This window comes from Choloepus didactylus, chromosome 5, assembly GCF_015220235.1.
Source record: "Choloepus didactylus isolate mChoDid1 chromosome 5, mChoDid1.pri, whole genome shotgun sequence".
Classification (NCBI taxonomy): domain Eukaryota; kingdom Metazoa; phylum Chordata; class Mammalia; order Pilosa; family Megalonychidae; genus Choloepus; species Choloepus didactylus.
This window is the reverse complement of record NC_051311.1, coordinates 69,168,876-69,183,738: the sequence shown is the minus strand read 5'-3', so window position 1 is coordinate 69,183,738 and position 14,863 is coordinate 69,168,876. Positions and strand designations below refer to the sequence as shown.

General features: G+C 34.5%; 1 protein-coding gene across 1 annotated transcript in view; it reads left to right on the top strand.

Moving 5' to 3' along the window:
* Positions 1-14,863, top strand: part of LOC119535335 (hyaluronidase-4-like) — a 103,920-nt gene that overhangs the window by 1,485 nt on the left and 87,572 nt on the right. The window contains exon 2 of the mRNA XM_037837756.1: positions 7,374-7,480. The gene's annotated coding sequence lies outside the window, so the exon portion shown is untranslated. The remainder of the gene's footprint in view (positions 1-7,373; positions 7,481-14,863) is intronic.

Here is a 14,863-nt window from a genome sequence, read left to right as displayed (position 1 = left end):
TATCCGTTTTGGAATGTCACACAGGAAAATACGATATCAGGTTTAATCCTTAGAAGTAAATCTCAAGAATTTTTTATTTTTTTATTTTTAGGTTGTATGTCTCAGAATATTGAGTTACCTAAGATAACCCCATTTGGTCAGTAAATGAAATACCAGACAACTGGTTTGTAAAACGAAATTTTGGAGACGATAAATAATACCAACTGTAGTGAATCATAAAATACTCATTTGACTGTTCTTCACATTATACAAATAAGCATTTATTGCGTAAACTTTACCATCACGCTCACTAACTCCTCAATTTCATTTTACAGAATTTCATGTATCAGATCAATCAAAACAATTAAAATTTGGTAAAACTAGTCATTTCTAAAATCTGATAGTTTCCAATACAAATCTCTTTTATACTAAACGTTGACAAAGTACTTTCAATGCATTTTGAAAAGTTATGAAAATTTCAAATTAAAGCTGCCCTTAATGAAATTGGCTAAGCAAGAATAAATCTGCAAAATAAAATGAAAACATAGAGTTTTGGGAGTCCTCACCTAAAATACGATATTTCAAAATTTAACTTGATTGATAACGTTATGGAGAGAAGGAGTTTTACAAAAACCAAAAGCACCATTTATAAAATAATTAGCTTTTTTAGAAAAGCAGTAGAAACGTAAACCTGGAGTTGCTTCTGAATTAAAGATCTAAAAATAATCCTAGAAGCTAAATCAATTTGTCTCCTATGAAAAGTGCAGTTCCTGTAAGTTGAAAGCACAATGACAGATAGCAGAAAGCATTACAAACTCTTGAGAAATAATAGGTATCAGAATCCTAATGTTTTCAAACCTGCAAACTAGAATAGTAACAAAAGTAAGGGCTTCATTCTCTGATGTTTCCTCATCTGTAAAATGAAAACAATTTGTAGTTCATAAAGGTGCAATATAATAGGGATTATTACACCTACTTCAAAATTGTAAAATTTACCAAGATGGCATATGTAAAGTACCTGATACATAGTGGTTACTCAAATATTAGTTGTCTCTTATTGACAGTCATTGCTTTTGGTCTGCTCTGTTTTCTTTCCCTTAGGTAAGGGATCAAGAGTTGCACTAAAATGTGTCTTTTTTTTTTTTTTTTTTTCCTATGTTCTATGTAAGCCTGATTCTTTGAAAAGTGTCCTCCTTCAAATTTAGAACTCCAACTATTTCACCAAAAATATGGTGGTTAATTTGGGCCATAACTCTGTTAGTAGAATTTCTGATTTGGCTATATATTATGCCAAATAGGATATATATATATATATAAAATCCCAGTATAACAAAAATTTTTAAACTCTAAATTCAGAGATGGAATCATATTGATGTATAATTGATAGAAATTAAATGATAGAAATCCTTAAGCTAGAAATGCCAGCTTTTAGAACTTGTAGGGCACCAAACTATTTTGAAGACAGGAAAGTGAGAGAGGTTGGGGACAGTTGTGGAAAATCTAAGCTGTAGCAGGATAGCTGAATGGATGGTGTAGCTATGAGATGAAGAAGAAACTATCCCATGCTGAGAACTATTGGGTTCCAATAATTTCACAATGTCTTGTTAGCCTAAACCATTATTTTAATCATTTTTTTCTTTCAGGAAATTTTAAATGTCTATTTCTAAGTGCAATTTTATGACCATTTACCCTTGTTCTGTTTTCTATAGAAATGAAGATTAAAAATTATAATCACCATAGACTTATCTCAAGTCTAAACTGTGGTGTTCTGAAGCTGTATGTACCCCAGAAAAACATGTTCTTAAATTCAATCCATTCCTGTAGGTGTGAACCCATTGTGAGTAGGACCTTTTGATGAGGTTACTTCAGTTAAGGTGCGGTCCACCTTAATCAGGATGGGTCTTAATCCTAATACTAGAGTCCTTTATAAGCCAATTGAAACTCAGACAGAGAGATAATGCCACAGGAAGTAAGAAGCTGAAATCAAGGACCCCCAGAAGAGACTGGAGAGGCTGCCATGTGCATTGCCACGTGACAAGCTAAGGACCAAGAATCGCCAAAGCCAGCCCCAGAAAGCCCCAATCTTTGGGGAAAAAGCATCAGCTTGATGATGCCTTGTTGGACTTTCTTTTAACCTCAAAACTATAAGCTAATGCATTCCCATTGTTTAACCTGACCCATTTCATGGTATTTGCTTGAGCAGCCCAGGAAACTAAAATACAAACCATTTCTTTAATTTTTCCTCAAAGCTTTAAATAGAGTACTTTGTCCATAAAATTGCAATTTAAGTTCTCATTTTCTACTCCCTTGTTACATTTGCCTTCTTCTGTATTTATTCCAACTCCTTGATGTTGTTCTTAAAATGTGAAAAATGTAAGCATGAACATTACCTTGGAAATATGGCTTCCTTGCTCTTTCAAGCACGTGAACAAGCAGTATGTTTTTCCCCCCCTTACCATGCATAAAGGATTCTATTTTTTTCCTCATTCATCCTGAGACCAAGCAGTACTGGCTGTATTTGTTTCAAAAGTTTTAGCAAGTCCTTTCTTCCTTTCATTCTTGATAGCATATCCTCTATTTGGCAGAACACAACATCCTTCTCTTCTGTTTTCTTTGTAAAGTTATTTTCTTATCTCAAATTCTTTTTTACCCAGTTTGAAAGATTGGATTTGATCCAGAAAATAAGAAGTTTTCTACTTCCCTTTAACTGAATAATCTTTAAGTTCATAAGCTAAGAAGACTATAGGGATTTTGTTTATATATGCAGTATTACAGTGTCTGTAACTATAAGAATAAGGCAATTCTTAAGTTTAATTTCTTCCATTTGACTTTCTTTGACTAACTAGAATCTGTTCCAGTACTTTTATTTTCTTCTTTCTCTCTTTACTATGATCCTTTAAGGTAAAGCCTTCATTTTAAAATAAAGCATTAGGGTAGCTTACTTCTGGGAATGAAGCCATATTTTAGATGCCTTCCCTGCTGTTATCATACTTCACAATTTTCTCTTGTTCTGGGCCCTTGTTAGCCATTTTTCTTCTCTACAAATGTCATTGTTTATGTACTGTTTCAAGTCCTCTGAAACACCTTGTTCCTCTTGCTAATGTTAATGATTTAAAATATAGTGACAGCCTTCAGTTTGGGGGAATGTAGAGGTAGCGCGCACAGGGATCTTTGGCATTCAGCAGCAATTGTAGCCATAATTGTTGGTACTGATGTGCTGCTTAACTATGGCAGAACTAGATTATAGACATAGAATAGCAACAAACCTGGTTACTGCAGGGCTGATGAATGCCACTTCTCCCATGCAGCCTTCAGGTGTCATAGATTTAAAAGGCTTATGTTGTAAAATATCTGCACATTTTTATATAAATGTTGTATACAGCAGTGCTTAAGAGAATTTGTCCTAATACATGTTCTTCCAAGTTAAATGTTGAATACCTTCTTTTTCTCAACTAAAATCTTGAAAAATAAGCTAGCAAACTGTCCGTTGTTTTCTCCCTCTCTCTTTTAAACTCATTTTGAGTACAAGCTCCTTTGGCGCTTGTATTTTTAGGAATAAATAACTTGCAGCCTATTCTGATGTCTTATTTATGCTAGTGGAAAATTGAATTCTTATTCTGGCTAATTAATTAACCAGTGTTTTAGTTCACTAAAGCTGCCAAAATGCAATACAGCTACAAGGGGATGGCTTTTAACAATGGGGATTTATTAGTTTATAAGCTTACAGTTCTGAGGCCGTGAAAATGTCCAAGTCAAGGCATCAGCAGGCAATGCTTTCTCCCCAAAGACTGGCAACTCGCAATACTGGGCTCCTCTGTCAGATGGCAAGGCACATGGTGATGTCTGCTGATCTCTCCTTTCTCTTCTGGGTTTCCTTTCTTTTGGCCTCTTTCTTTAGTGGCTTCCTCCTTATTTCGGTGGCTTTCTCTCTCAGCTTCTGTGTCTTTCTCTCTCAGCTTCTTTGTTTTTCTCTCTGAATTTCATCCTCTTATAAAGGACTCCAGTAAGAGGATTAAGACTCACCTGGAACATGCCTCAACTGAAATAACCTAATCAAAAGTCCGACCCACAATAGGTCTACACCCACAGGAATAGATTAGCTTTGAGCAGATGATCTTCTGGGATCCATAAAGCTCCAAACCATCGCAACCATTGATAGTCACTATCACTATATGGCCTAGTCTCCATATGCCTAAAACCTACCTTTATTAAACGATTTAAAGCTAAGTATCTTATAGTTCCCAGGATGCTGCTTACTGGTATTCTGGCTACTGCTGTTTAACTTTAATGAATATTCAGTGCCTCTCAGTTTAAGTATTCCAGATGAGAGAAGAAAAACTGGCCTCTTTATTAAGCTCAAAGTCAATCTACATTATAGACAGGTAGGCAGCCTGCATACTTAGGATGATTTAAAGATACCACATGTCCCCGTTGCCTTGCTGAAAGTATTAAAGATATGGCCTCCTTTACCATATAAATTCTTTAAATCAATTTTTCTTTTTATAAAAGTAATACCTATGTATAATTTAATAAATCAAATAATATTCAAAGCTTATAACAGCGACAACATCAAGAACAAAAACCACAAGCTCCAGGCTTACTTCTTCTCTACCCCCATCTATCCCCAGACATCTACTTTGAACTCTTTGAACATATATATTTCTAAATAACATGATAAGCTGCTATCTGTTGATTTATCAATTTAAAGCATTATCAGTTAACTTCTTATTTTAAATGGTAAAGATTTGTCTCTCTTAAACTATCACTCCTCTGTTTCTCCTTCCCCAATAGAGTTACAACACAATTTGTGTTTAAATCATTATCACACAGAATAATGTGTATTATCCCTAAGAAGTCAAGTAATGCACAATGCTTCTATTTACATTCTTGTGCCAGTGTATTTTTGTTTAATTTTACCCTCAATATTTTTCTCAGTATACCTTTTGTTTAATTTTTTTCTATTCCTTTTATGTTTCTTTAATAGAACTATAAAACCCTTCCACATACTGTTTTCACACGTATTTTGAATCTATGAGATACATTCACAGAGCCCTACATTATCCTATATTAATCTGGACTGTTGCTCTTTTGGCTACATAGCTATTATCTGGAATTTTCTTTTGCTTCTATCCTGGGATTACTCTTCACATCTTTTCTGTGTTGGATCCTCTATTTCTTAAATCTGTCATGATTCACTCCCTTATTTTGTTGGTATATAATACTTGATAATTGTTAATTGTTAAATCAATCAGCATGATTCTCAGTTCTCCATGGCTAGAAGTTAACATTGTTAGCTTTTTTTTTTTTTTTTTTTTCAATGAGGAAAAACACTGAGTCAAATGAGTCAAATGATTTAACCAGAGTCAGTGGTCATGTTAGAATAAGTTCCTTATTCCTTGTTTGGGAGTCATTCAATTCAATAGCTTAATTTAGAATCAGTGCTTTAGAGCCAAAGAGGATCATAACAATTATGAAGTTCAACCTCTTCATTTGCCTGTGCCTAAAATCAGAAAATACAAAAAAGTATAACAAAACATGAGGATATATTTGGGCTGTTACACATGAACAGCTATTGATTAAATTTCATTGAAAGGCAGCATAATATAATGGAAAGAACATGGACATTACAGAGACCTTGGTTAAAAGACCAGTTCTACAGTGGTCAAATTACTCAACTTCACTGAGCCTCAGTTTCTGTAAAATGAAGATAATACCTATCTCATGGGGTTATGTAGGCAGTAAAATTGAAATAATGTATGTAATAAGACCTTCTACAAAGCCTCCTGTAACTTAATAGTTGCTCAGCAAATGATAGCTATTACTACTAAATGGAACTAAAGCTCAAGGATCTCCCAAATAAAAGGTTTTCAAGAATATTAGTTCAAATTACTTGGCCATATTTATATGTATTACATTATAATGTTCTGATACACATAGGGAGAATGTATCTTCCTGTCACAATTTCCTGTTTTAATGTAGGTCCATACAACAACCTAATCTTCCTCAGACTCTCCATGCACTATTATATTTGCTGTATCATAAGGGACAATGGCCTCAGTCTGAGCTTTCTGCAGAGACTTCTTTGGTCTCTGATCCGCTCCAAGGTAGCAATTTTGTGATCATTGCATAAATAGGTTGAAACAAGGCATCCAATTATGACTATTGCCATAACCATCCAAAGAGGCCCACCAAGCCGCCTTCTTACTGAAAAGCCGCGGAAGAAATAACAACATGCCCTTCATTTTGAAGGATGTATTTTTACATGCCTCTGAACACTAGACCCCCAGAAACTTCCCTGAGGTATTTGATTATGTTTAACTCCCCTGGCATTCATTTATTTGACAAGTTCAGTTAGGCTACTTGCAATTCCTGCTCTTCAGGTCATGTCAGCATTATGTTATTTACTGCAGTGAACTAATATGATATCAAGTAGAAAAGGAAGGTGGTCTAACAAACTGACCTATCCGTGAGAAATGAACTGGCTTATGAGTCCCACAATATCCTTAAATAAATTCCCTTTTGACTTAGTTAGCCAGGGTCGGTTTCTATTGTTTGCACTGTGAACCTGAAATGTGTACAATGAAGGTGGTCATCAGCAACAGTTATTCACAGAAATTGAGTTATTTAGAATTGGTTCTCTGCCTGTGATGAGGCAGGAGGTAGTGAAACTCATTCATATTCCAAGATAGAAAACTAGCAGAGAAACAGAAGTATATTATTGCCTCTAGTTATTAGAATCTAGTACCTACTGAGAACAAGTATTTAGGGCAGGGGTTGGCAAACTACAACAAGGACGCAATCTGACCTGTTGCCTATTTTTATAAATAAAGTTTTATTGGAACACAGGCATACTCACTGTTTTCTGTATCATCTATAATTGCTTCTGTGCCACAACTGTAGAGATGAGTAGTTGTGATAGAGACTGTATGACCTAAAAGCTCAAAATATTTACTGTGTGACCCTTTACAGAAAAAGTTTGCTGACCCTTGCTCTAAGGAAGAGCATGGATTTTTTGGCCATCAAATAATAAAGGTATGAGGAATTCAAAGACTGTGAGATGGTATTGGATACATTAACCAGTAAGAATGACAAACTCTAGTTTATAAATTCCAACCTCAGAGCACAGCATGACACTCAGGGACATTCTGTGACAATTCTGAAAGAAACTATCTTTAGCATTTGTAGGACTGAGATAGCCAGAAGCCAATTTGATCCTGGATTGCTAAACTAATGATTTACGGATTATAGTATTTTAGATAGTTTTTAATGATATAGGAAATTATCATGAAGATCATTTATTACAAAAAAATTCACTAGTTACCTTCTTGTAAATTTTGAATCGTATTCTTTTGTAACGTTAACTTGTAAGTTGAGTCACTTTTTTTTCAAAACAGACAAATATTCCAAGTGTGTTGATCTTTCGTATGACAACAAATAGCTGTCAAGAAGATGTTTTTGAAGGAGGAAGAAAAGAGACACACATCTAATATGTCCCTTCAAGGTAAAGGTGATTTTTAACCATAATTGAGAAAGTCACTGCTTTTCAAAAGAAACTTATCCAAAGAATATTTTGAAATGACTATATGGGAATGAATCCGTCATTATGTGATTTTGAGGTCCAAAATGATAAAATATGTTACCTGTAAAAACTTGTATTTCTGAACTTAAAAACTTTGAAACAGAATCTTCTAGCCTTTGAAAAATTTTTCCAAATAAAATATTTTAGTGAGGTTTATATTCAGGGGAAAATATGGAAATGAAACACTTCTTAGTTAGTTTGTAAGAAATTTATATCAAAATTTTGACAAATTCATTAAAGGTGTATGGAATTCATTAAAGCACAACTAATGGGGTACTTCCATTTGTATCTATATATCTTTTATAAAGTGTCTTTCAGCTGTGGCTGTTAAAATAAGTCATAGTATAAACATAAACTGAGCTTATAACTAGACCTTTGGATCATGTATCAAATAGTCATAAACCAAGTTTTTGAAATTATTGAATATATTCAGTCACATAGTGTGCATTAAAAGGTGTTTTCTTAACAAAATTTTAGGAATAACAATTTTTTACCATTAATTCATTGACCCTTTTAAGAAACCATCTTTGTGTTGATTGATTTTCTTTAATTTTTTCCTGTTTTCTGCTTCTATAAGTTTTGCTCATTAAGTATGATATTAGATGTCCTTTATCAGATTGAGGAAATTCTCTTTTTTCTCCAGTTTTCTGGGAGTTTTTCCTCATGAATGGATGATAAAATTTGTCAGATGCTATTTCTGTATATGTTAAATATGATCATATGGTTTCTACTTTTTAGCGTGTTATACGGTAAATTACACTGATTTTTTGAATGTTGAAATAGCCTTGCATTCCTGGGATAAACTCCACTTGATCATGATTCATTATCCTTTTTATATATTGTTGAATATCATTTGCTAATATTTCTACAGAGTTTTGCCTCTATTGAATATTGGTCTAAGAGAATAGATTTCTTCTGCAAGTTATAGGGCTCTCTGATGATGATTTCCTAGATTTCCAAGTAATTCCACCTCCTCTATGCCCTCACTCTAAGCATCCTGTTATTTTATTTTAAATTCTCTTAGTGTCCACTTTTCTGGATTGTTGTCTCTCTAGATAGTAGGGTGTACCTTCTGAACCAGAATTTTTCCATAATACCTGTTCTGGTCTGCTAAAGCTGCCATTATGCAAAATACCAGAAATAGATTGGCTTTTATAAAAGGAATTTATTAGGTTACAAATTTACAGTTCTAAGGCCATAAGAGTGTCCAAACTAAGGCATCAACATGAGGATACTGTCACTGAAGAAAGGCCAGTGATATCTGGTCTCTGACAGCTTGGAAGGCCCGTGGCTAGTGTTTGCTGGTCCTTAGCTCCTGGGTTCTGGTTTCAAAATAGCTTTCTTCAAAATGTCTCTGGGCTTCTGTCTCTCTTAGCTTCTCTCTCGCAGCTCCTGTGCATCCTTGCTTGCTCTTCCAGCGCATTCCTTTCTAAGCATCTGGGGTTCCTCTCTTAGCTTCTCTGGGGCAAACTCTGGGCTTCATCTCAGCTTAGCATCTCCAAATGTCTTTCTGTCTGCATTTCCAAGCATCTGGGCCTGTGTCAGTCCCTGAGCTCTCTTAAGGACTTCAGTAAACTAATCAAGACCCACTTTGAATGGGCAGGGATCACACCTCCATAGAAATGATCTGATCAAAAGGGTCACCCACAGTTGGGTGGGTCACATCTCCATGGAAACAACCTAATCAAAAGATCCCACTCACAATAGGTCTGCCCCCACAAGATTGCATTAAAGAACATGGCTTTTCTGGGGGACATAATAGATCCAAACCAACATAGTACCTGAAGCTGCATTTACCACCAATTCCATTCATTCACAGTGGTGAATTGATTTCCAGATAGTTCCCACACAGTCACAGACTTCTCTATCCTACCATAGTTAGCACTCTCCTCACATGGAGTTCATGTGACAGCCCTTGGAATTCTTCAAGTAACAATGAAAGTAACTCAGGTACCCATTAGGTCTGGCATCTCTATGCTCTTTGCCTTTCCCCAAATAGTTTCTGCCTTTGTATACTTTATATTTCTCTGTAAACTTTCCTCATCAATTACTCGCCATCTTTCCTATGTTTTTTAATCTTTCCTTCTCCATTGGCTTTTTCCAATAAAAATATAAATATGCTCAAATATCTCTTGCCTGTTTAACTGACTGTTTAGCTTGATTGTTTAGCTACTAACTTGTATCTCTTCACAACCAAGCTTCTAAGACGAATAGTCTACACTTATCATCTCCATTTTTCCTTTTCCTTTTACTCATCAATGTAAGCTTGTTTCCTTCTTCAACATTTCAATGACTAAGGTCACCAATGACTTAGTAACTACTAAATCCCTGAAAACATATTTAAACCTTAGTTATGTGACATCTAACATTTAACATTTAACTTTTTTTTTTTTTTCCTTTGCAGGCTCTCCACTATCAATCAACCATTATGGTGTTTATCTTTCTGACCTGTATCACCACTCACTCTAAGTTTTTTTTACGGGCTCTGTGTCTTAAACATGGATGCCATCCAGAGTTCTATTATTTTGTCTCTCTTCTTTGGTCTTTATTATATTATTTTTCATCTTTCCTGCCTGTGCCCTAAATCAGGCCATCCTTGACCTCCATACTAGTCTCCCTGTTTTTAGTCTCACTGCCCCAATTCATTTTGTACATTTTTGCCACCATGCAAATGAGAATCTGATCATGTTACCTTCCCTACTAAAAAAATTCTTCTGAGACTCCTCATTCCTTACTGGCAAGTTTGTGTAGGGACTGGATAAGACTTAAACTCTTTAACTTTATATATAAAGCCTTTCAAAATCTATCCTTTCCCACCTATTCAGCCTCATTCTCTGGTAACTCCTCTCCTACTCCCTACCTCTGGCCCCTCAAACTCTAGGATCCATCAGTACTTGTAGTTACTTAGTCACATTTTCTCATACCATATTCCCTTGGCTTGGAATGTCTTCTTTCCTGTCTCCCTAATTTTGTCTGTCTGGTAAGCTTTTCCTTAAGTAATCAGGTCAAGTAAAGCCATTTCTGAATTTCTCAGGTGAGTTGCCCCTTGTTCCTCTGTGCCTGCATTGCAACTTGTGTGTGATTCCATTATGGTTTAAATGAATTAAACTTACTTGTACTTTTTTGTTTCCTCCTTAGATTATAAGGGAATGGATCCTGTGTTTTTACATGTATATGTTTCCATATATTTTTCTATGTATGTGATCCCCCACGGCCTAACACAGATTCTCATAAGTATTTGTTGGTTAACAATGGAAGAAGCTAAAACAGAGGGAGGGATAGATAAAGGAAGGATTATTTAGGGATCTACTACTCCAGATTCCTTAAAGCTTTCTATCTCCTTTTCTGATTAAAAAAAAAAAATTTTTTTTTTTATATCTCTCGATGCTAAATATTTGAATAATGGCTGAGACTTCTGTTCTCACCCATTTGGGTATAAATGCCAAGTAACCTTCCACAGCCAGGAAAGTTCTTTCAGAAATTCTCCTAACCTTCATTGGAAGATCTTTTGCCAGGTACCAGCTTCCTATCCAATCCTTTTTCCTTTCATTTGCACTCCTGATACATAAAAAACTCATAAGCAAAGTAAACAAAATTTTATTTTAAAAATGGCAATGACTATTAATGCTAGAAATATAGTCAATGGTAGTACTGGATTGCCCAGGAATTACATGATATTATATTAAAAAGTTCTGTCTAAATATCTTTCTGTGCAAAATACACAACACTAAGGGCTTAGAAGCTACTTATTTTGAACATTTTATTCACTGTTCAAAATATAAATAAAAAATTGTCAGCTTCTCAAGGAAAAAATGAATATATTTATATATACACACATATATTTCTGGAAGTTTTTGTGTTTATTTCTTTTGATTAACAAAACTATAAGTGATAAATGAATTGTCACTCTGAGAGTGAAGAATGGTGCTGGCCAAGAGAAGGTATTATCTGTATAGAACAATCTTCTTGTTTTCTTAGCAAGTTTGGGTAGGGACTGGGAAGAGGGGCTTTGTCAATAAAGGTAAAGAGAGAAATTGACAGTATACAATTAACTATTTGTTAGGAATTTTTGCAAGTCAAGGATTTAAAATGCAATCATTAATATGGTGGGGAAGTCACTGCTCTTGACATATACGACAGTATTGAATATCCGAGTTCTATGTAAAGTGTGATGAGAAAGGTACGTCTCATGGTCTCTTACTCTAATAATTTGTCCCTAATTCCTCTTTCAGTTTTCTTAGAAGTAGTATTAGCTGCTAATGAAAAAAATTGTCTTTTCAAAAATTAATCCTTTATGAGGCAAATATCTATACAAAGAAAAGAAAAAAATAACTTTCGAATGTTCAAAATTATCAGGAACTAAGACTTAAAGGAATAACTGTTTTTGTAGCCATTTTTCTGTAGCCAGCATTTCTTCAACTAGCTTACTACCAAAACAGTGCAGGAACTTTCTTTCTCTTAGTCTTTAGAAGTATTTATCTAAACCAAGGCTATGACTAAAACTGTTTTATACCTAAAAATAGCAAACAATATACTCTTCCTTTTCCTTAATATAGCAAGACATTGTCCCAAGGGGGTTTATTTTGTGGATATGTTCCTATCATAGGTTTAACTTATTTCATTTTTCTCTTCCTTAAGCTATTTTAATTTCTTTCCAAAACATATGCTTTACAGTGCCAACTCTTTCTGATCTTTCTCTCATTTGCCTCTTGCTTTTGTTCATTAGATTGCTTGTTCTTTCTTCAAATTTAGATTCTTAGTTTTATACTCTCCAACTTCTATTCTTATAACTTCTAATTGAAAAGGCTTACTAAAGTGGATAGCTAAATTTATATTCTGTTCTGAGGGAAATTATGTTTATGCCTTACCTATTATGAGAAGGCTTCTAATTGTGGGTGTTATAGAACTCTTTGAATTGCAAAGAGCCTTTTCCTTTGGTAGTCAATAATAGTTGTCTTTTTGTTTTCTTGATTTTGAAAGCATATGAATCTGTCCTCAAGCAATATAGAACACTAGTATGCTAAAACCAGGACAAACAGTATAAATCCTAATAGTTTGCTATTCAGCTACTCACGAAACAGTAAGAAACATGGGATTTAGGGAAGTTTTCAATGAAAATGCTCCCCATCCAAATCCCTACATAACCTAAGTTTTATTTTTGGATTAAATTAGATCCCTGGAAGGCTGCATGGTTGTACCACATTAACTTGGCCTCTCATAGAACTAAATGCACTGTTAAATTTTTTAAACTCTTGACGTTATAGAAGATTGTTAAATGAAAAAAATATGAATTAACTTTTATATTGGCTATAAAACTATTGTTGAGAATATTTTCGCTAAGTAATATAAATTAGTCTCTCTATAAAAGAACTACATGAGAAATTTCTTTTGAAATTTAGTTGCAGAGAATAGGCTTTCCAGAAGCATTGACACTATTCCTGTTCTCTGATGATAGCTTTAAAATAACGTATTTCTTCTCCCACCCTCCCTACCCCTGCTGCTAGGATACTCAGAGCATAATTTGATGCTTAATCACATTAACTACATGAATGCTTTTAAAATTTCAGACATTTTACTTTCACGATGTTTGCCATATACTTCCAGAACAATAATTTAAATTCTAATTTTAATATTTTTTTTTACCTTATCGTATGTAATTTAAAGAACACTTGTATTTGATTGCTAGCTATACTTTTAATTCACATTAAAATAAATATTAAACTATTAAGAATTGTTATTTATGTACTACATAAATCATCTCATAAACTATCACTAGTGTACATATACATTGGAGTCATTGAACTATGATAACTTTTAGGATTGGTTTATTTATTTATTTCATCCTCCTTTACTTGGTTCTGATTTCCTATTTATTAATTTTATTGTATATGCCTTTTCTGCCTAAATTTTCTTTTGGTAGAAGGAACTTTTAACTGCAGGTGGCAGAAATCTAAGTGCAAGTAGTTTATATATATATATAAAAAAAGTGAATTGGATCTATTGGCTCTCATAACTGAAAAGTCCAAGGTGGACTTCATTAGGCTTAGCTGGATCTAGGGCTCAATGATGCTGTTAGAACTCCACCTTTCATTCTCCATCTTTACGATTTATTTGCTATGATTCTTGGACAGGCCCTCTCCATATGCTGGCCCCCTAAAGGTTGAGAAATTATAACTTACCAGCTTCACAGTATGAGAAAACTCCCTTTTTCTCACATCTAGAGTAAAAGTATTAGGTCTGGCTCTCATTGTCTTGATCTGGGTCATGGGCCCATTATTAAACCAGTCACTGTGGCATGGTGTTTTTGGTGTTCCAATTTGTAAAGTTTGGTTATGCACCTGTGGGGTCAGTTCCACCCATAACACATGTACTAATAGTGGGAAAGGTAGTTTTTTGAAGGAAATGAGGGATGTGATCACCAGCAGTAGAGAGAATGATAGGCAAAAGCATCAGGTGTACACCATAAAGTAGGATTGCCAAATTTAGGGGAGAAAAGTAGGATGCCCAGTTAAATTTGAACTATATTTTATCTGGCAACCCTACCACAAGGGTATGTAAATAAATTCAGTAAAAAAGGACAAGGCATGTAAGTTTAAGGTTAACTTTAGAAGAATAAGAAAATAAGCAATATCATGTTAGTCAGCCACTTAATCCATCCAAAATCATATATGATGTAAATACTACATCATTATAGTAAAAATAAATAGCATTAATTATCAAATTTCTGTTACCAAAAAAAAAAACCACGACAATTTGTGCAATGATCTCAATAATTCAAGCAACCTGCCCTCACTTTACTTTCATAGATATGCTTTAGATGAGGTAGGTCTTATATTTTCATTTATTTAGCATCTCTGCATATGTGAAACTATAGGGCATTTTGGCTGCATTTATTGGATAATGACTGCTACAGTACATGCTTAATTCATATTGGGGCCAAGAATTTCAGGATGTTCTTTGCTTATGTTATCTGGTAAGACCTGTATAAGGCAGAAAGATTCATCAGTGTGTACTGTACATAAGCACACATCCTTATTTTAGTACTAGCACTTCAGTTGTCATTTGAGGAGCTACATCTTCTCCTTTTGCATATAGTGCTGGTAGAACTGTCCATCCAGGTGTGCTGTCATCTTTTTACTACAGGGTGGGCAAGTGACCCAAACCAGGCCAATCAAACAATTCTTCCCTGGAGTTTGATTTTTAAGAGGAGTACCCCCAGAACCAGAAAAGGAGCTGATTCATTCTGATGGTGGCTCACTAGGGAGATTGTCCATTACCTTTTGCCGTGTTCCCCAGTTTTCCCTC